The sequence below is a fragment of the Pleurodeles waltl genome, chromosome 9 (genome assembly GCF_031143425.1).
Source record: "Pleurodeles waltl isolate 20211129_DDA chromosome 9, aPleWal1.hap1.20221129, whole genome shotgun sequence".
Lineage (NCBI taxonomy): Eukaryota > Metazoa > Chordata > Amphibia > Caudata > Salamandridae > Pleurodeles > Pleurodeles waltl.
The window spans coordinates 408839004-408862251 of NC_090448.1; the positions used below are offsets into that span (position 1 = coordinate 408839004).

Genomic DNA, 23248 nt, shown 5'->3' on the forward strand with positions numbered 1-23248 from the left:
TACAGTTATCTCCCCGGGGTTGCCTCAAGCGGGTAGGGTAGAGAAAGGTGCACATGGCATGTCCACGTAGTCTCCCAGCCACGTTTTTCTTTGGATTATATAAAGTAAACAAAAGCCAGCCAGATAAAGAGTGTCCTGAGCCCGCTCGTGTCCATTCAGCTGTTCACTGGCGGGAGAGGTGAGCTTCCTGCTGACAGCGCGGAATCCCGGAATTAGTGCAGCTCATTGGGGATTATCAGCAGCACTACTTCTCCTGGGCCGGCTCTGGCACGGACAGACTAAAGGGCAAGAGCAGGGGCAGAGGACCAGCTCAGGAGGAGGCACCACCACCTCAGGTAACACCGAAGACATCTTCTCATTGGCTACTACAGGGACTAGCCCAGGCTACAACACAGCAAGTAACCAATCCAGCGTCTAGCAGGTAAAACGGGGCTCCGCGGGTAACCAACCAGCGTGTACCACAGGTAAAACGGGATTCGGCAGGTAACCACCCTAGCATGTACCACAGTTTAAAATTGACTCTTCCGGTACAGAAGTACCACTGGTAAATCATTAGAAGTCAGAATGTGGCCAACCGGAGAGTATCACAGGTAAAACGGGATTCGGCAGGTAACGAACCTAGCATGTACCACAGTTAAAATGGGCTCCTCGGATACACACACGTGTGCCCCATCATGTAAACCATTATATGTCAGAATGTAACCAACCGGAGTGTAGCACAGGTAAAACGTTAGAACTCAACAGGTAATCAACCAAGCGTGCACCATAGGCAAAACTGAAGTACTCTGCAGACAGACATCCACAGGTAACCAACCGAGCATGTGCCCAAGTTAAATCTAGGGTGGCCAGGCGTCGTGGATGTGCCAGGACAGCCTCAGTTTTTCTTTAATTGACCGGGAAGATTTATCAGAGAGGGTCAACTGACAATAGAGGGAGGCACATTTTATGTGTTCAGGGCAAGAGGAGTTAGCTGTTATCAGAAATAAATTTTAGTAACACGCTTGAGGCTGGGTTTAAAAGTTGCATTTAATTTAGTCCCTTAGGGCCTAGTTGTCTTCATTTCTATGTTGATCAGAGCTGTCATGTAAGTAATTCTCTGGTCCTCAGCTGGTGTATAATTGTGGCCTTTCTTCCACGTTTGCTAAATGTCCCATGTTTTGGTTTTTAAAATCTGGTCACCCTGCTAACATGGAAAAACTTAGCAATGACCCAACCACTGTTAGCAAAAGTAAAATGCAATTCTATTCATCCCTTGTCAGACTGAGGGTGCTTTCCTACACCTGGGAACTGTTGTAGGAATACAGGACCCTCCTATGGCTTGGTGATCACAGGCAAATCCCAAGGCTTTATCTTCCGCTTTCGTGCAACTCTTGCACTTGTGGAAGTCTTGATTGAACTCTTAAAACAGGTCCAAAGTATGCCTGCAGAATGAGAACGTGTAATGTGCAGTGCTGCTGCCTGTGTTCTGCCTGTTCAGTCAGTGACCTTGCAGTACTGTTATTCGTGCTATACCCATTCTGTTTGTGAGAGAAGCTTGCGTTGCTTTATCTTGTGCTCATTTGCATGTGATAAAAGGAACTTGTGCTGCCGCTGCTCGTGCTGTGCCTGTTCTGTGTGTGAGGGAACCTTGCAGTTCTGCAGCAATGCTGTGCTTTTCATGTGCTGTACATGTTCTCGGTGTGTAAGTGTTCAGAGAGGAGCTTGCACTGCTGCCGCCCAGTCTAACTGTTCTGTGTGGGAGAAAAGCCTGCAGTGTCGCTTTCCTCTTTTATGCATGTTTTGTGTGTGACGTAAGCTTGCTCTGTAGCACAGCAAGGGAAATGGCCCCACCTTCAGTCTGATGCTGAATTAGAGCAGTAATTGGGGTGCGAAGTGTTCTTCTGACCATATCACTCTGGTGCCCCTGCTGCCCTGTGACAGCCACGCCCGGCTTACACTGCTGCCACTGGTGCTGGTCGTGAGGGGGGCTTGAACTGCCCTAACAGTGCTGTCCCTCGTGTGTGTGAGTGACTCACTGCTGCCTGCCCTCCACCCAACATCTTTATACGTGTGAATCATCTACTGCTGCTCCCCATGCTGGGCCTGTTCTCTTTGCATGTGGGTTATATAATGGTAACAGGATGGACAGGGCGTGTATCTTTGCTCCAAGGTATTATTGTGTTGTAATAGATCAGCTGATGAGTTCCGTGATGATTCCGATCGGTTTAAAGGATTGGCATGCCTGTATGTGTGAATTCATGCATATTACGCTGTTACCTGTAAAAGGGAATAAAGCACTTGAACTGCCTGTGCTGTACATGCTCTACTTGTGGGGAAAAAGCATTTAATAGCTTACATTGTGTGCGGCAGGGAAGCTCGCGCGTCTACTGCCTATTCCGCATGCACACGAATGACATGACAATGTACTTCATGTATTTCGAAAACAAACAGCTTAATAATTTGTTATCCATATGCAAGGCAATGTTACTAATAGTATGGCACATCCTATTCACTTGACTATATGAATATAGCATCATAAATAGAGCCTGCACAATCACGCACTAATCTGCTCGAGAAAAATACTCTGAATTGCCTTTGCACAGAATGGAAACTGCATGATTAACTACCAACCTTATACTTGACTAATCACTAACCCTGGTCTCCCGCGTGGATTGGAAAGCACATTGAGATGTCATTAACAGTATGCGCTATATGAATTGAAATACCATACATGAGGAGCTTGTATAACTGCACCACCATTTTAGAAGTGTTCTATGTGAATGAAGCTTGCACCTTGCCAAGGCCATGTATTCTTTACATCAATGGTGGTAAAGCCCTTCTCTACGGCCTCCCAGGCCCCACACTGGCACCTCTTAAGTACATAGTACATGCCGCAGCACGCCCCATCCAGTGCTTGAAGAAATATGATCACATCACCTCCATCCTGATGGAACCCCACTGGCTTTGCTTGCCGGCCCACACGTATCCAAAACCTGCTGCATCATTTACAAATCCATCATGACCAGCAACCCCTTTTATCTTGCAGATGAGCTCAACATCTCTAGTGGTTCTCGACAGGCCACAGCCAAGACACTGTCAGACTGCACACAAAAATTGAAAAGAAGAACAAAATGGCAGCAGGACTTTTCCATCCATGCATGGGGGATCTGGAACAGCATACTCTTGACCATTAGGACTGCCACACTGCTGCTTCAATTTAGGAAAGAGTTGAAGATGCACCCCTATAAAGAATACTACATCAGAATGCGTTAACTGTTCACAAAACAAGCTTCCTCTACTGTCACTCTTGGATTTTAAGATTGCTTTTGACCCTAAACAGCGCTCTACTGGCTTCTCAAATACCACACAAATACAGGTAGAAAAAAGCACTACTGGTCTCCCATGCTGAGCTGTTCCTTGTTTTGTGTATTTCAGGGCAGCTTTGACGTGGGCTTTCCTTTTTGTACCTATTTAGTACGTGCAAGGGGAACATGCAGTTGAACTGCCTGTGCTGTGAAGTTTTCATGTGGGAGGGAAGCAGGCCCTGCCTGTGTTGTACCTGGTCGGTCCCAGGGGAAGCTTGTAATGTCGCTTCTGTTATGGTTACTACATTTCACATAGACAAATACTGGTCATGGGTTAATGTTTGAGACGCAGGAAGGGTCAGAATCTGGTTCTTGAATAAAAATTTATGTAAAATGTATTCTTTTATAACATGTCGGTTGTCTGTCTGTTTTGCTTAAAAAAGAGCTTGAGGAATAAGTTAGACGGCTCTAAAATACGTTTGGATCAATTTCTTCTTGTATTTCCTGTTTTAATGTGCAAATGGAACAACGCAGACTTGTGTTTACCAGCTTTAATATGAAAGTACCAGCCGTGTTAGTAAAATACGTGCCAGGTGGCAACCTTGCATGTGATGCCCTGGTTCTGTTTTACCTGTTTGTTAGCGTGCACGGCTTCTACCCATGATATGTTTATTCTGCTTGTGGGCGAAGAATGCTTTCTCTGTTGCTGTTTTGAGCTATACATGTCGAGTGAGTGGAGCGTGAACACTGTGGCCTACGCTTTGTCTGTCTTGTGTGATTGGAGGAAGTTTGCATCATGGCTGCCTCTAATGTATTTGCTCATGACGTTGGGGAAGAATACACCATTGCTGCACATGCTTTGTTTGCTCTGCATGAGGAAAGCTTGCACTGCTTGTTCAGTGTCTGAGAGACCTTTGCACTGCTCCTGCCAATGATTTACCTGTATACCTTGCACGTCTGCTACGTGTGATACATATGCCAGCATAGTAATCCATGCTTCATTTGTAGAATCAATAAATACATACAATAAAAAAATACGCAGGGGCCCAAAGAGGTTTTTTTAGGAGTCCCTTGACGGCACTGCAAGTGCCAGCTTTAGGGAATTCCAAGGCTACCAAGACTTGATTGTTTTTCACACTTCTTTCTTCCACCATGCAAACTCCTTGCCGCTTTACCTCACTCTTGCAGGTTCTTTGTGTTCCTGCTTGCTCTCGTTCTCACTGTTTTCCTATCTTTCACTAACTCCTTTGTCTGCCTTTCCCTCTTTCTAGATATGGATCAAAATATGTTGATGAAAAATAAGTCTTGGTCCCCAAAAATCAGTGCTGGTACCAACTAAGTACAAACACCAGCACATATGAAGTACTGATCAATGGATTTTATTTAGAGGTCGCGTGGAACTGCTTTTGTGATTCCAGTCAGGGCCGGCTTTTGGGCGATCCGAGGGGTGCAGCGCACCGGGCGCTGACCTCAGGGGGGCGCTGTGTTTTGCAATAACTTCCGAAACTTGCGATTTAAAAGCACCTGCTGAAAAGTTCCTTGTGTGTCCAGCCTTTGGGAAACAATTAAAATGTCAAGATACCTCTTGTGATTAATGTTCCTGCTAGGGAGGGAGAGGGGAATTTTGCCCAGCTGCAGCTTTGACTCCACATAAGGTAGCATAGAGGGTTAATATGCCTGCTCCAAAAAACAGAACTATGGGGCATATTTAAGAAAAGTGGCACTGCATATAATGCAGCGCCACTTTTCTTGCACCCCTTAGCGACCCCCTAATGCTACCATGTGTGTGTCATATTTAAAATACAGCGCACCATATCGGTAGTTAGGGGACTAGCGTCAGAATTTTTTTATGCGAGTCCGTCTCTTTACAGGATTAGCATATTTTTTTTACGCTAATCCTGCAAAGCACCCAGAGGCCCATTGTAACTAATGGAAGCCTCCTTTTAATGCCTGCTCTGAGCAGGCGTTAAAAGTGCCGGAAAAAAATGACGCAAAGAAATCTGACAGATTTCTTTGTGTTGTTTTTTGGGCCCCCCTAACGGGGGGATGCCCCCTTTGCATACATTATGCCTGGTGCAGGCTTAATGTAGCACAAAGGGCTACAAAGTGGTGCAATGCATTGCAACACTTTGGAAATATGGTGCAGCGTTTTTGGCCTTCTAACACCACATTAGTGTAAAACAAATGACACTAATGTGGTGTTAGAATGGCACTAGGGCAGTGGTCTCCAAACTTTTTAATGCCGTGCACCCCTAGTTGAAAAATTGAAATAATTGGGGGGCCCCCCTCAGAAATTTTCACAATTATTTTATAAAGATGACAATGTTTACATTTGTCTATACCTATTTAAATATTGCAGTTAAGTACTGTTATTTTTTTTAATGCAATAACATGCTTCTGCTTAAAACAGAGGCCTGTTATCTGTATAATGCTTCTTTTGGCCAGAGTCTGCGCCCCCCCTGAGATCACTTGAGGCCCCCCTAGAGGGGCCCGCCTCCCAGTTTGAAGACCTCTGCACTAGGGGCTCTTAAATATGCCCCTATGGGGCATATTTGAAAAACGTGGTGCTGCAGACAGTGCTGCACCTCATTTCTTGCACCCCTTGGCACCCCCTAGCACGGCCATGCAGTAGTTAGGGGACTAACATCAGAATTTTTTACACTAGTCCAGGGATTTGCAGGATTAGCATAAAAAATGTTCGCTAATCCTGCAAAGCACCCAGGGGCCCATTGTAACCAATGGAAGCCTCCTTTTAATGCCTGTTCTGAGCAGGAGTTAAAAGTGGCAAAAAAAATGACACAAAGAAATCTGTCAGATTTCTTTGCGCCATTGTTTTGGCCCCCCTAATGGGGGATGCCCCCTTTGTATACATTATGCCTGGTGCAGGCATAATGTAGCGCAAAGGGCTACAAAGTGGTGCAATGCAACCATTGCGCCACTTTGTAAATATGGGGCAGCGTTTTTGTCCTTCTAACGCCACACTAGCAAAAATACAAAAATGACACTAATTTGGCACTTGAATGGCACTAGGGGCTCTTAAATATGCCCTTATGGGGCATATTTGAAAAAAAGTGGCGCTGCACACAGTGCTGCACCACTTTTCTTTTGCCCCTTAGCGCCCCCCTAACACCACCATGTGTGCGCTGTATTTAAAATACGGCACACCAAGCTCGGTAGTTAGGGGACTAGCGACAGAATTTTTTACGCTAGTCAGGCGCTTTGCAGGATTAGTGTAAACATTTTTTATGCTAATCCTGCAAAGCACCCAGAGGCCCATTGTAACCAAGGGAAGCCTCCTTTTAACGCCTGAGCAGGCGTTAAAAGTGCCAGAAAAAAATGACGCAAAGACATCTGTCAGATTTCTTTGCACCATTTGTTTGGTCCCCCTAATGGAAGGGGTGGGGGGAATGCCACCTTTTCATACATTATACATGGCGCAGCCATTAATATAGCACAAACGGTTACAAAATGGCGCAATGCATGCATTGCACCACTTTGTAAATATGGCACTGCCTTTTTGGCCTTCTAACGCCACATTAGTGTAAAAAAAAAAATTACACTAATGTGACATTAGAATGGCGCTAGGGGCTCCTAAATATGTCCCTATATTTTAGGTGGATAGCTGAGTGGATTAGTAAAGCCAGCCTTTACAAGTGCTTTAAAACACATGAATGTATGTGAAAGGGGAGCGATGGAGAGATGAGGGGCACATTTGCTGGGTGGTAGTGAGTGAAACCGAGGAGGAGGTCATGGGGTGGGGTGCGCCAAAATAAACTTTCGCCCAGGGCACCTCCAGTCCTAAAGCCGGCCCTGATTCCAGTCCTCGGTGGACACAAAGCAGAGCCGAAGAAAATAATGATTCCATCAAATTGTTTAATGAATGGTGCCCGAGGCTGAGCTTTGCTTGTGTGCAACACTGGACACAGTGGAGCAGATTTACAAAGACTCTACCCCAGCAAAGTGACGCAAAGCAGCCCACTGTCATAGACAAGTATTTACTTTCCAGCACAAAGGGTATTTTGAACTGGAAAGGTACATTTTTAAGCAAAAATAGCGTCTTTTGCTACCTTGCATCAAGGGGCATTGTGTGGGTTTTAAATGAATGATGCAAACACCCATTGTTTTTGACACAAAGCCTGATCTATCAAGAGTCAGACTTGGCTTTGCATTAAAAAAATAACACCTTCTTGGTGCAGGTATTAAGGTGCAAAAGTGTATTTATTTCTCCAAATATATCACACATTGCATGTGTGTTGTACTGTTCAGCACGCATCCAGTGTGTGAAATGTATTGGAATTTGTTTAGGTACAGGAGTTTGCTCTGTTGTACCAGAAATGTATGCTTCCAGTTCAAATCTCTTGTTACGCATTCTGCACACACCTCTGCACCGTGGTGCATAGGTTGTGTGTGGCACTAGACAGCCTGTCTGGGTGCAAGTGCAGTGGATGTGCTGCACCAGTAGGACATTCAAACAAAATATGGCTCTGCGTTGCTTTCTTCCCCTTGTGCAAATGCAGCATGGCAACTTTGGCTGCTGCAATGCGTTGTGCTAAAAATTAAATAAACTTCCCTACTATGTCAAGTTCATATAAATAGGATAAAGTATGTTGTAGCGGCATTGTTTAACAACCATTAGCAATCCCAATCGGCCTAGCTTTAAAGGAATGTTGTATGGTAATGTGAAACATTATCAGTAAATAACATGGTCATGGATATCTATTTGTGTGGGAGCAAATAACTGTAGAATAAATTTGGGTGTAGGTTAAAAGGTGAGGTGACAGTTACAGTGTCAATCCAGATCTAAACATCCATATAGGTTAGTGACTGCTCTCTCCCATCTGTGCTGCTGCCAAAGAAAATCACCATAAATTATTTAGATATCTATGTCACTTTAATATTACACTGCCATGTGCCCTAGAAAGGTCAGGCACAGGTGGCTGGATAAATGAACAATATGATCACAGCTGTGTGGAGGGCAAACACTTTTTTTGTGGGAGCACGCAACTTCTGCCCAGTCAAACCTGTACGGCTGATTCTCAACATATGGGCGGAGCCAAAGCCATCTCCAGTGATGCTAGCATAATTGTCTGATGACAGCTGTGAAATCAACCCAGCCCATAAAAAGGTACATTTGTGTGTGTGTAGAGAACCATTCCATTAAAAGGTACTTCTATTTTTGCTGGCCTCTACCTTTGTTTTTCAATGGGGAATATCCTATACAAACAGGGTTAACCACGTAGTGCCTTTACCACGCAGATTTTACCATGCATGCATTTACCACTCATACATTTTTTAGGTCTTTTACCATGCATACCGGCACCACTCATGGGAAGTCTAGTTAAGGTAAGTATATATGTGTTTAATTTATATATATATATTTATATATATATATATATACATATATATATATATATGTATTTTCACTGAAAAAACAAAAGGTTACAGGGACGTTATCGGTAGAGTCAGATTTTACATGCACATAACCATAGAAATTCAACAGTTAGAGTAATACTTATCTCAAACTATAACTCGTGCCCTGAGGTAACTAAAACTTGAGCCCCTGCCATGCACACTTTTCTCATGAATATGTTTTTTGCAAATGTTGCAGTTATACTATAAATTATGTTAAAGAATATATTATTACTGGTGTATTATGTGGGGTAAGTAGCAGTGCATGGCAAGGGTGCTAATTATTGTTACCTTAGGGCAGGAGTTATAGTTTCTTGAGATAAGTATAACTGTTGAATTTCTATGGTTTTGTGTGTGTAAAATCTGAACCTAACTATAACGTCCCTGTAACCTTGGTTTCTTCAGAAAATTCTATGGCTTTTCAGTGGGGTTGGCCTGTGTCAAGGTCCTGTAGCCAACCCACTGCAGGCACCCACTCCCATGCAGGTCTTGGTCTGCAGCCAGGCCCATGCCCTACCCTCACATGTAGGCAACCTGGGAGAGGAGCATGCAGCCCCCCTCCCTAGGCCAACTGGGCCCTGGGGACACCGTCCCTTGGGGCCACCCAATTACTAAAAGGGGAGAGGGGCAGCACAGCCCTTCTCCCCAGGCCGATTTTGGCCCCAGGGACTCCGTACCCCAGGGCCTTGCCTATTAATAAAAGGGGAGGGGGCCATTTGCCACCCCCCCAACCTGGGACAACTTTGGCCCCTGGGACCCCATCCCCTGGGGTCTAGCCAATTTAAAAAAAAGGAGAGGAGGGCCACGCGGCCACCTCCCTGGGCCAATTTCAGTCCCAGGGATCCCAGCCCCAGGGCCTGACCACTTGTTGCTGGGTGCTCTGGCCCTATCCAGGGAACTCAGTGTGCAGTGTTAGGGACCCCTGGGAGAGCCTTAATGCCCCAGTGGAAGCCGGCATTGCTCCCACATGCAGGGGGCAGCAAGAAATGCTGCTTCCTCAGGCTGGAGCAATTCTTTCATCTATTTTAACGGTAAACAGATCAAATGTCCACTTCCAGACGGAGGGAGTAGTCTTCCTGCTCCCGCCCTGCTGGGAGCTGTCAAAGCTCCCACCAAGGGACAGAAAACAACTATGTCCAACGTGTGGGCCCTTTAAGACTTAGGAAGCTGGCCCTGGGGGTTGGCCGTCCCCTGGGCCATTAATGACTCCAGGGAGGAGGTGGTCTCCGGGGCTGAAAACTGTCCCGGGTTGGGGGTCATGGCCTCCCTCCCCATTCTAAATTTGGCGAAGCCACAGGGAGGTGGTGGTCCCTGGGTCTGTAAAGGACCATGGAGTTTTATTTGTTGGCTTTGCCCCGGGGGAGGTAATAGTCCCCTGGGCCGATATTGGCCATGGTGAGGAGGGTTGTGTGAGCCCCTCATACAACTTAGTATTTAAATTAGCTCTTGGCAAATGGCCTACCGGGGTGCTAAAATGTAAACAAGCGTGGGAGAACGAGCTTGTTTTTTTTTTTATTTTTTATTTCCTCCTAGATTCACAGATGTTAGGGGTATTGCGTGGTATGGGTATTTTTGGGTTATATGGGTGGGTACTGGTATAGCATGGGAAGGGTATGTTGGGGTTTTGTGATGGGTAGGGGCATAGGGTGGTAAGGGTTATTAGTACAGGAGCGTTTGGAGGATTACCCCCAATAAAAATAAAAGTAATTTATGAAAACATAAAAAAAAATGTGTGTGTGAGTATATATATATATATATATATATATATATATATATATTTAGACTTTATTTATGCTTACCTGCGTGGTAGATGTATGCTTGGTAACGCAGATGTGTGGTAAATGCATGCGTTGTAAAATATGCCTGGTAAATGCTTGTGTTGTAACGTAGTACAACCTTTTTCAATTAGCTGCAAGAATTCTAATCATCTACTGCAGTCATTCACAGTTCTGGCATGTGAACGGTCATTGGAGCTAAGTTTCATTTCACAGGCTGCAGCTGGGAAACAGGCCAATGCCCCGCGTGGCCGTCCACCTTTAGCTGGGCATCTCAAAGATACAATGCTTGGCTGGAGAGATCAGTCTCAAAGACAAATAATTTAAATATATAGAAACAGTTCATTAGAACCCCAGGAGGGGTTGATGACAGTTCTCCAACAGTAAAGGAGAGACTGTGGGCTGCTCCCGTTTGAATGTGCAAGGTGCTCAGTAGTCACTGATGGGGGTGCAGAGGACGAGATTTTCAGTTACTGTGATTGGCTATTGCACTGTTCGCCTGTGTAGGAGGTACTCTGGTATAAGCAGAGCTGGGGCTGAAGGATTTGGGACAACCCTGAGAAGGTGGCTGATTGCACAGAAAATGTTCTGTGCATTGCATGCACAGAAAATATTTGGACCGCAGATTTTAAGCAGCCCAACATAAGGGCTGCTGATTGTGCACAGCCCTGTATTGAGGCAACAGATTTTGCACATCACTGTATTCATACATTAGCGTTTGCATAATAAACTACAGAGTGCACATAGCTCATGGGTGATACAAACTGTGGACAGTTTGATATTTATACATATGAAAGTCCTTGTGTTTTTTTAATAATCCACTTTCAGTGAAATATTGTTTTGGGATAACACTGCTGATTCTCATCCAACTATCCCTGAGAAATGGTGACAAAAAGCCCAAGGGCCAAGGTTCCAACTGAGCCCAGTAGGAAGGTATAAACTCTCTGGGATTAGGGTTGGAAGAATGGTGTCTGTCTCCTCGGTATGGGATTTACCGATTCTAAACGTAATACTAACATTTAGCCTCTCATTATGGTTGTCAATTAATTCATATGTTCTGTTCCAAACCTAGAATCAGCGAGAGTCACCCATGGTAAGTATGAAAGATCCTTGGCAATGAGGGTTTAGATGGGTTGGGTTTGGGGGTCTTGGGAAGGGTATTACAAATATTCACCTGATGCAATATAGCAATCAAGGTTGCAAAGAAAAATTGTTTTAGTCATTATTGGTATGGCAACTACCTAAAAAAGTGGCATGCAGTGACGAAAATTGTTGGGCTTGTCTGGGAAGCGAACCAGACAGCTAACTTTGAAGGCTAAAGAACAGCATGTGCACGGAGGTCTGGTGCCATTATCTATTGGCTAGTATTGCCACAGGCAACATTGTTAATAAGGCAATCAGAAAGCAGGTAAATCCAAAAGGCCTGTAGGTCTCTGACTTATGGCAATGCTTTTATTAATGACCGCCTGTGTGGTGGTCATTTTTAAATGAGGTAGCCGGTCTCTTCACCATGGGGATGGAGTCATTTACTCTAGCACGCATCTAAAGAAACAGCTCTTCATATTTTCAGTCTCCATGGAGGGTGAGCTTTAGTGGGTTTGGAGGGTGATCTCGTTAAAATAATAAAGAGAAATACATTTTTGGAAGGTGAGGAAAGTTTTCAATTCAGGTGGTCTCATTCCAATTAATGGTAAATAACTTGTGTGATAAATATCCAACCATAGTCCGACAAATTTATGAGGGCCAATGTCTGCCCTATGGTCTTTGACAGCCATTCATTAAGTTAAACTGAAGTAGTTAGTGTGGAAACTTTATTAAATTTTGGCAGACTGATGAGCCTTGCCTAGAAACACTGATATAGATTGGCATGCGACGTGAATCTGATTGAATGGCCTCTGTGATTTCTTAGGCGCAGAAAGACAGGTCCTATATTTAGACTAGGCCTGTTGATGCTCGTAAAATGATGGTCATCTCCCGGGAAAGGACTGCTTTGCCATACCTCTCAGTTCGCCCTTTTTTGGAAAGTGTCAGCCCCTGGGTCTGACTGGAACCGAAATAAAAGTGTCTCCCTTTAACAAATCAGTTAGCTAAAAAAGTGAGCCACATTTGTAAATCAGGGCATTTTTCAGCTTCTAAAGATACTCATTCTAGGTGTTTTGCAACATATTTGAAACGTCATACATTTGTGTTTGCTGCAGGTAGTGTTTGTGGTAATATCAGGGGAATCAACATTAAATAAGCCCACAAACAAACAAAAAACAACTCAGTCACCGTCCTGCAAAAACAGCCTTTTTGGTGCTGTCTGATTGCCCTATGGGTCATCCTGACCGTGGACACCCCAATGCACTCAAAACAAGTACTGGCCAAGCCAATAGGTCTTGCCTATGCGAGATCTATTGGCTTGGCCAATGTTTTTAGACATTCTGCAAATGGCTGAAAGTAAAGATAAAAAGGTTCATGACACAGCCCTTGTTGACTGAGGTATAGCATTTTTTTTACTTGCAGCTATGCTGAACTGAAGCCAGCGCTGCACTGTATAATCTATACTATAACGCCCCTGGAGATCTATAGTCTGGGGGCTGCAAGCGTACTCCTGTCCTTTGCGTGAGGCCCCTGTTCAAAACGGGCAAGCATTTATTTACAAGTTGATCAATGTGAACGAAAGCAAGTAACTAGGGTATCCTGCACAGTTAACCTTTGGGCCACCTTCATTTTTAGAGACATTTTGCAACAAGCATGTAAATTATGAAAAAAGTCTCTTCGAAATTTCCAAAAATGTATTTTATTTACACATAGAACTGTTTCCTCTTCGTAGTATTAGTAGTAGTATATCAGATTAAATCATTGCAAAATATTGCAAATATTTTTTTAAGGAATAATTTTCAAAAATGAATTTTGAAATGTTTATGCTTCCACCCAACCTGACAATGCCAATACAGAAGTAAGAGGCAAGTCCGTTATATGCACCATTTGGATAGACTGTATATCTATTCTACATGGACATTTTAGCAAACTCAGTTATTGAAATTTCCGTACAGCGCACATCCTCAAGATATCTATTTCAATATCATATCACATGTAATAATGAAGCACAAGCATTGGCAAGGCCAATAAGTTTCCCCTATGCAAAATATACTGTCTTTGTCAATGATTTTTGTATATGTTGCAGATGATTATAATAAAGATGTGAAGTAACAAAAAGAGATGCCCACTTGGGGTACAGAGTTCAAGCTTCGGCATCAGCTCAACATCCTGTGATCCTGGCCAAATCATGTAATCTCCCTGGTGCCACAAAAAACTACCTTTGTACAATATAACTTGTACTCTTATAAAACGCTGAACTACTTTATGGAACATTTAGATACTTTTAATAAAAACTGCCTGTACTGTAAAAAAAAAATGTGTTCCATAAATTTTTAAGGTGTGCCAGTGTCCTAGGTGAGGAGAAAAGGAAACCTGGAATGGGGGAAGCCCGTGAGGGGTGAGAGGAAGGGTCAGGAAGCGGGGTGACGATGTTGGAGGAGGATGTGCTCACACTGTGCCACGGGGAACACTGGGATGGCAGACGGTGGCTAGAGAGGGGGGAGATATCATCCATAGCTGGTTCCGTGTTGAGGTAGCAGTAAAACATAGCAATAATTGGTATTTAGTGTTTTTTTTAGACCTTTTGGCCCGTGTACCATTGCACCTGCTTTACCATACAAATCATGGGCATAGTGCCTGCAAGGTAATTGCACTTGTGACTTCTTGTATAGCAATAATCGGTTTTCATTGGGTTTCCTAGACCTTTTGGCTCATGTGCCGCTGCACCTGCTCCACCTGCTGCACCTTTCAAATCATGACCCTAGTGCCTGCAAGGCAACTGCACTTGTGACTGCTTGTTCAGTAGACAAATATACCAATAATCTGTGTTCCGTGTATTTCCTTGACCTTTTGGCCCCTGAACCACTGCACCTGCTGCACCATTCAACTCATGGCTGTAGTGCCTGCAAGGTAATTGCCCTTTTGACTGCTTGTTTAATAGTAAAATATAGCAGTAATTGGTGTTCAGTGGGTTTCCTAGACCTTTTTGCTGCTATGCCACTGCACCCACTCTACCATTCAAATCATGAGCCTAGTGCCTGCAAAGACAAATGAGGAAATCGTTTATATCCATTAATGTATGTGTTCTGAAAAAGGCACAGTTGCAGACGGAATACATAATTATTAACCAGCTAAAGATAAGCACCAAAACATGCATAAAAAGTGCATTTACACTTATCCAACTCTCCAAAATGAGTTGCCACAGATGTTTTACATAAAGCATATGCTTTACACATCAAAGTGGAAAGCAAGCTTCGTTAAATTGTGTTACAATGTGGCTTGTTCTTTCCTCTGAAAATATCTTATCCTGTGCTTGACAGTGAATAGGCCATAAACAGTGTAAATTGCAGAAAATCACCATATGTTAGGCTGAAGGTGAGCTTGAAATGTGGTTTTGTACTTTGTTCCTAAAAAGGCAGTTTCACAAATTAAATAGACTCACCAAAGAACAGGAGTTTTCCAAAAAATGTGTCAAATATGAAAAAAGTCTCTGCAAAAATTCCCCAAAACTATTTCATTCACATGCAGAACTGTTTCATCTTAGTAGTACTAGTACATCATACTAAATCAGTGCGGTCCACAAACGCCTTCATGAACTTTGCATGCAGCCCCCCATTGAAAACAGACAAGCATTTATTTACAAGTTAATCAATGTGAAAGAAAGCAAGTAACAAGGGTATCCTGCACACTTAACTTTTGAGCTACCTTCATTTGTAAGGACATTTTGCAGAAAAACGTGTTAAACATGAAAAAGTCTTTGCAATTTTTTTTTATGTAGTTCCTTCACATGCAGAACTGCTTCATCTTAGTAGTACTAGTACATCAGACTAAATCAGTCAAGATTTTATTTTGTAAGTAATAGTTTTCAAACATGATGTTAAAAGCCTTCACCCACTCTGACAATGCCAATAGGAAACTTCATGACCCTGAAATGAAAGACAGATGTTTTCTGCAGCTAAAGAACAAGATATCTTTAGAGATGTGTTAGAAAAGGAGTTCCTGGTTGGGTAGGGTAGGCACCTCAGCCAGGCTGCGACCGCCACTCTAATCAGGGCAAGAGAGCTAAACACCTAAGATAACCCCAGCTCAACCCCTTGGTAGTTTGGCATGAGTAACCAGGCTTATTCCAAAGGCAATGTGTAAAGTGTTTGCAAAATGTACACAATACTAGTGACACAATAAATACACCACAGAGAAAACTCCACAAGTTATATAAAATATACTGTATTACACAAAACATCATTAGACCAAAAACGACATGAATCAGTAGTACTCTGCTACTCAAGCAATTGTCAGATCATCACATGGGTTACTAGTACTCTGCTAAACAAGCAGTTGTCAGATCATCACGTTTGACCATGAATGGACATAGAGTGAAACATTCCCTTATTGCCTTAGTCATATAAACCTTATCATGCATGCAAATAAAAGGAACAAGCACATGTACTAAAGAGCAGCTCCGCATGGCATGTGTCCTAAGCCCACTACACTCTCCCCCCATGTCTGCCCCGCAGATCCTGAAAGAGATATGTTACCCTATATAAGGTAGAAACAACACTTATTCTGCCATCAGTTTCTGAAATGCAGCAAGTAGATTTGGGAGAGCAAACACATAAGATATACAAAAGCATCCCTGTAGTCCCTAGATCCTTACTATGGTGATCGTACACCACTCAGGATGTTGGTTTGTCCATCCATCAACACACACACATAGATCAGGTGCCCTTGCACCTCTATTAGATGGTGTGGTAATTGGAATCAAAACCTGTTTGCACAGGAACTCCTGTGCTCCTCTCACACTGTGTACAGTATTTCTCAAGAACACTTAGCAGGATCGGGGACCTCCATCGAGGGTCGCCACCTTGTCCTGTTTACTGTGCCCACACTGCCGCACCTGCGTCCTTGCGGTAAAGCCACTGACTCCTGTGCTCTGGATCCTGGCAGGGCAGGGACCTCTGATGAGGGCTCCCTCTCAACCTGCCGCAGAGTTATGAAAGACAGGCACTCCCCCCCCTTTCCTGGCGGAGACCTTGGTTGGTCCCCGCCCTCAACCACTCAACTTGGTACAGCAGCTGTCTGTCTCCACTCAGTGCAGCTGCTCTCTCTGGTACCTTGGGGCTGGACGCTGTGCGGTCTTGTCCGACCCAACGCAATGTCCTTCTGGCATCCGCAGGCACAAGCAGCAGCTGGCAGAGTCTTCCTTGGGCTGCACTCTTCCCCCTCCACCTCAGGCAGGCAGTTCAATCTCCTGGGCAGTGATGGTGAAAGCACCAAAGAGGGTGCCTGCTTGTGCCCCAGGGGCACCACTGATGTGTGCTCCATTCGCGCTTGAGGAGAGGCTGCCAGCGGGCTCCTGTCCACTTTTCCTGCCTCAGGGAGGGTGGGAGTCCACACACACTGAGTCCACAGGTGCTCCATGTACCCAGGCAGACAGACAAGGAAGCGCTCCTCACGTGCTGTGTGAGACAAAAAAATAAAATGCTCTCCATGCACTGTTTTAAGACAAAAGTGAAGTGCTAGAGACACATAAATGCAGTGGGGGAAATGGGGCACACCAACCAGTCTCTGGAGGCAGCTGAAGGGGCTCAAGGATGCAGTGCCCAGGCAAGCAGGCCAGCAAAAAGGAAGAAGTGGCAGTACCTCTAGTGACCTAGTACGTCACAGCTCAACACAACAGCATGCCAGTCCCAAGGCGGTTCCTGGCGAGTCCTTCCAGCGGCATCTACTGTCCAGTCCCTACAGCATCCATCAGTGTCTTCCCCATGTGTCTCTGTTTTAACAGGAGCCAAGTCAGGGAACAGACTGGCACAGGGCAACAAGAAAAAAAGCAATCCAGATCAGTCCTTTGGGCCACCCAGTAGACAACAGGCAGCAGGTCAATAAAACAACAGCAGTGCAGATGAGTCCTTTATGCAATCCAGGAGTCCATCTGGCTACAGCTCCTCGGCTTATACTCAGAAATACTTTTGTTTAGGGAGTAACTTCAAAATAGACCTTTCACGTGGAGCACAACACACTTTCAACCCAGCCCTGTCCCCAGACATCTATAGGGGGTAGTCAGTCCATCGTGTGAGGACATGACATAGCCTATGCACATGTAAGGTTTGAAGGACTCTCTCTCTCTCCCCAGCCCAGGAAGACAATCAATATGCAGATGCCTCTTCTGTCACACCCAGCCATTCATGTGTTGTGGATTTCTTGTGAGTATGCACCAAGTGGAGCTATCATTATGCCCCTGATGTGGATTGGAGTCAGGCTGCAAAAATACTAGTTATAAGCACAGAGAAATACCCACTTTCTAAAAGTGCCATTTCTATCATGGTAATAAAAAATCCACCTACACCAATAAGCAAGATTTCTCACTACCATTCCAAACATACTAAACATGTCTACACCATTCCTCATAGATCAGAAGATACCACTTCGACATATGTCAGGGCATTTCCAATGCAATCCTATGAGAGGAGCAGCACTCACAGTAATGAGAAACTAGGTTGTTTGCCACTCCACTACTAGGCCATGTAACACATAAAGATATATGTCCTACCTTTTACATACACAGCACCTTGCCAATAGGGCTATCTAGGGCCTACCGTAGGGGTGACTTAGATGTAGTAAAAAGGAAGTTCCAGCCTTGGCAAGTAGTTTAACTTGTGAAATCATTGTGGCAGTAAACTGCGCATGCAGTCACTGCAGTGGCAGGCCTGAGACAAGTTTGAAATGTTACTTCTGTGAGTGACGCAGTCTGCACTGCAGGCCCCACTAGCATTCAATTTACAGACCCCGGATATATGGTATACCACTTAAAAAGACTTACAGATAAATCAAATAAGTCAAACAGATGTGAGCCAATTATACCAGGTTTTTGGAGGGAGAGCACATGCACAGATTAGCATTGATAACGTGCTCAGAGTCCTAGAGCCAACAAAAAGAGGTCAGAAAAACAGGAAGAGGAATGCAAAATTGGGTGCAACCCTGCTAAAAGGGGCAGGTTCAACAAGATGGCTGTGTCTAAAATAAAATGTTAAGAATAAGGGCACAAGAAGGCTCCATGGAGAAAGTATGCTACATTCCGCTTTCCTGTAAGCACTCTCACTTTGAGGTCAGCCGAAAGCAAAATAAACACCAGGCTCCCTCAAAGACGCAGCTTGACATAGGACCTCAATCTTTGAATGCCCGCCAAATGTAATGAGGTAAGAACAAGAATTACAGGCCTTTTTATTACAGAAAACGAGTTTGTGGAAGAATACTGTAAACACAACTTTGGCGTGGAGATGTACGAACTCGAGTTGGGGAGTCTAAAGCAAATAAAGCCAGCAAATGGTCAGTCAGAGAACGTGAGTTACAAAACACAAAGCCAATTGCAAGCAACAGGCAGAATGCATTCCCAGATCAACTTTCTGAAACTCTCCAAGATGCCTTTCACATTCCACACAGCTGTGCTGTGTGGTAGGCTGTGACCTAAAAACGAAATGTCTCACACTAAATCATGGTGAAGTATTTACCACATTCCGAGTTTTTCCCATGAAAATGAGGGATAACAAGTAAAATCTGTATTTAACTCACTGAATTCCACATTTTCCCTTTTTCACAGGCCTCTTCTGCTGATAAGCATCTGCACGTTTGACCTGCGGAATTTATCAAGCGAAAACTGCAAGGGTGTGATAATTATCACACAAATCGTAAATACAATCCCTGTGCAAACGTTTATTTGCACAGGTAGCCCTTAACTTGTAATAATGGTCATAATGAACAATGAATGAATGAATGAATGATAGTGAAAGGCAGGTTCGTTTGTAAAGTGAGCAACATTTATCCCATAAAGCTAATCTTGTAATTTGTGGCTTGCATGATCTAAGTGCTGCACTGTCAATTTACAATTCAAGGGAAATTCTCTGGCAGGCTTGCGGTCATCTCACGTCGCGAGGAGATTCCTCAAACTATTTTCAATAAAAGCACCTCCAAGGGAACATCACACAGTTTTCGTATATAAAATGCATGATTCGATGCTGTGGAGAAATAATGCCCCTATGCAACACTCAGAACCTGTAGTATCGGTTTATTTAATAACGTTCTCGTCAGAGTTGCCAACTAAAGGGGTTTTAACCAATATATTTTAAATATTGTTCTGCAAATGAATTATTTTAACCTATCAAAATATCTTGGATAGGTAGAGCCACAAAACTCTACTGGATACATTACTTGTGGCACATGGATAAAGCTCTTGTACTAGGGCATTTCCAGGGGTGCTTGCAGCTCTCAGGCATCGCTGCCACATTTCCTGCTCATTGGGTGACAGGGTGGCATGTCTGTGAATGTCTAATCCCTGTCCTGTACCATGCTCAGCTCAGAGGATTACAGGGAGGGACACACCATATGATCCCAGATACATGTCGACATCGATGTAATTGTATCTGCCTAATTCACCTAATCCTCAATTCGCGGAGAAGAGTTAAGGATCCCTGATTACAAAGCTCTTGTCTTACCCCTGTTGCCTTCATAAGATTAACCACGGCAACCTTTTTCAGTACTATGACACCTTCTCTGCTCGAAACACAATTTGCTTCCTTCGAGCCACCCTCGTTTCCAGTCTTGTGCTTTTCTGTTACAAATTATTATCTGGTTTGTCAGTTAAACTCAGCGCGTAAGTAGTAAAAAGAAAAATACAGGGGCCCCATCTTTTTCCAGGATTGCCTAGTTTTGATTCCATCTCATGCTTTTTTCCCACGGCCCTCCTCTTTGGGTCTTTTTATTTCACCCCATGCAGGTTGAACCTTTCTTTTTCCTTGTCGCTGTTTTCCTATCGTTCTCTTCCTCTTGCTTTAGGTCAGAATCAATTGAAGAAACAGAAGTCCCAGGCCCTAAAAATGAGAGCCAATGCCCAGCGCATGCACAAATTAGGCAGTGGATTCTTGAAAACAGAAGCACTTTCTCCAATTCCCTGTCTGAGTAACTCATCCAGCCTATCATTTTGTTTTGCTTTTTGATGCTTGTCATGAATTCAGAAACACAATCTAGCCATGGAATCAGGACAACAGAGTGTTGTGGAAGCAAACTATGACTGCAACTCCCAGAATTCATCTGATTGTCAAATTGATGCATTGGAGTGGCAATGTGGCGTGATTGAAATACGGAGAGAGATGGGAATATTTTGAGACCCTGTACAGCAAACTTAACTATATATCTTGAAAGTATTAGCGTGGGTTCTGATCTCAGTAAACGTGCACTGTTAAAAGGAATGCACCGCCCACATTTAAAATGTAAAGGTGGCATATATTTGCCACCTAAGGTGATTTTATGTGAAACAGAAGCTCGTTAGTTCCCTTGGCGGTCATGGTGTGCAAATTTTGAGTTGCCCCATCGTCTGGATTTTCATAGGAGTAAATTTATTTACATTGCTCAATCTAGTCAACTTTACTAGAGCCTGTTAGATTGGCTGTTAGCCTTTCTCTGGAGACACAGCAGAAAAGCTTTTTACTGCAAAACAGATCTTTGATTAGTGAAGCAAACTCATACAGCCCCCCGTAACTCCACCACTTGAAGGGCAGTCAGTAATGCCTTCTGTCAGAGTTATGCACTGGTGTGAGCGTTACAAGTTAGCGCTGCAGGACACTGCTTGCCTCAAGTCTCAGCAAGACATTCGAGGAAATAAAGATACAGCCATTTCACAAGTTGGCCTAGTGATAAATATTGTCACGCTTTTCTAAGAAAGACAAATGAGTTCAAAAAGAGGTGTAAGATGATACCAAGGCTGCAGTAATTGATGGAATTGATGCATCCTGTCTTCAATTAGGCAAGGAAAACAAATTGGCTATGCATCACAAATTATATTTAATTTTTAGGCGTGCCAATCTTAGATTAATTTGCACTGTGGAAGCATACAGGAAGATGGGGCTGGGTCTTGAACAGGGTGGTGGTCCCATGGGGAATTGAGGTTTAGATCCCCTGCACTGCCCAAACAGTCCCATCAACCTCTCCCACAGCAAGAATGCTATCACCTGGAGCCTTCCCCCATGTCCTGGTGAAGTTTTAATTTGGGCCCAACTGTGCAGAGCCTTAGTTTCTGAACTGGAAACCTATTGTGTGGAAGGGTTTCCAGCTCACTGTGTGATAGTGGGTCGTCACCGAGTTGCAGTGTGATGAACGTAGAAACCGTGTCTCACACATTGACACCCTAACTTCCATCAATACCACTATTAATTGGGAAGAATATGACATACGGTAGCATGTAAGAAACAACCACTGGCAAAGCCAATAGGCAAGAGTTTAATGTGCCAAGGCATGCAGCAATAGCACATTAGTTTGTGACACATGAGAGGTAGTAAGTAGGAGTTGATAGATGAGGTAGTGGTAAAGTAGCCCCTCATCCAGTTTAATGCCAGTACTCCTGTGGATGTGGAAGGACACGGAAACAGCCAATTGAGTTAGGTGAGTTAATATTACTGCACCGCACTGAGTCAAGATATGAGTAACATAATCTCGCAAGCTAATGGCTGAAAGAAGCTGGCAGAAAAAGCCAATGATTGAAGGGACAAACCCAAAATCCACTCTATGTATATTGCTAGCAATAGGTCTGTCCTACAGCTGCTCTGTCGATCTCCTGACCTATAAGAAAGAAAGGGAGATAATTTGTGTGTGGGAGGGAGAGAGTGTTAGAGAGTGTATGTATATGCAGTGACATATGCTAAACAAGCATTGGCAAAGCCAATAGGACTTGCCTATGCAATTGTGTTTTAGCCATGTTGTACACCAGTGTGGCTGCTGTTCAGCATGGCTAACAGTTAGTGGTGCGGAGTGGGGTGGGGTGGATTGGACTGGGATAGACTGTGGTAGAGTGGAATAGGGTAGAATGGAGGTAGAGTGGAGTGGGTTAGATTGGCATAGATGAGTTGGGTGGATTGGGGTACATTGGAGTGGGGGAGTTGAATAGATTAGCATTGTAGATTGAAGTGGAGTAAATTGAAGTGGGGTAGATTTGGGAGAAGTGGGGTAGATTAAAGTAGACTAGATGAGAATGGGGTAGATTGGAGTAAGGTAGATTGGATTGGGGTATATTGAGGTGGAGTGGAGTGGGGTAGATTGGAGTGGGGTGGGTTAGATAAGGGAAGAGTGGAGTACAGTGTATTGGGGTAGATTAGCGTGGGGTAGATCGGAGTGGAGTGAGGTAGATTAGGGTGGAGTGGCATAGACTGGTGTAGACTAGCTTGGAGTTGGATAGAATGGAGTAGGGTAGATTGTAATGGAGTAGGTTGGAGTGGAGTTGGATAGAATGGTGTGGGGTAGATATGGGGTGAGCTGGGTAGAGTGGGGTGGGGTGGATTGGATGGGGTAAATTGGAGTAGGTTAGTTTAGGGTGAAGTGGGGTGGGGTGGATTTGGGTGAAGTGAGTTTGGTAGAATTTAGTGGCATCTGGTGGTTTGGAGTGAAGTGGAGAGGGGTAGCTTGGTTAGAGTAGAATGGAGTGTGGTAGACTGGGGTAGAATAGAGTAGAATGGGGTAGATTGGGTGGATTGTAGTGGGTAGAATGGATTGCGGTAGATTATAGTAGAGTGGAGTGAGGTGAATTGGAGTGGAGTTGGGTAGAATAGAGTTGGGTAGACTGCAGTGGAGTCGAGAGTGGAGTGAGATAGATTGGTGAAGAGTGGAATGTAGTGGGGTAGATTACGATGGACTGGGGTAGACTGGGTGGATTAGAGT

At 44.1% G+C, this 23248-nt stretch overlaps 1 protein-coding gene across 1 annotated transcript in view; it reads left to right on the forward strand.

The window, feature by feature from the left end:
• Window positions 1-207: 207 nt before the first annotated feature.
• LOC138259417 (protein RD3-like) overlaps window positions 208-23248 on the forward strand; it is a 33217-nt gene continuing 10176 nt past the window's right edge. Inside the window, exon 1 of the mRNA XM_069207166.1 lies at window positions 208-335. The gene's annotated coding sequence lies outside the window, so the exon portion shown is untranslated. The remainder of the gene's footprint in view (window positions 336-23248) is intronic.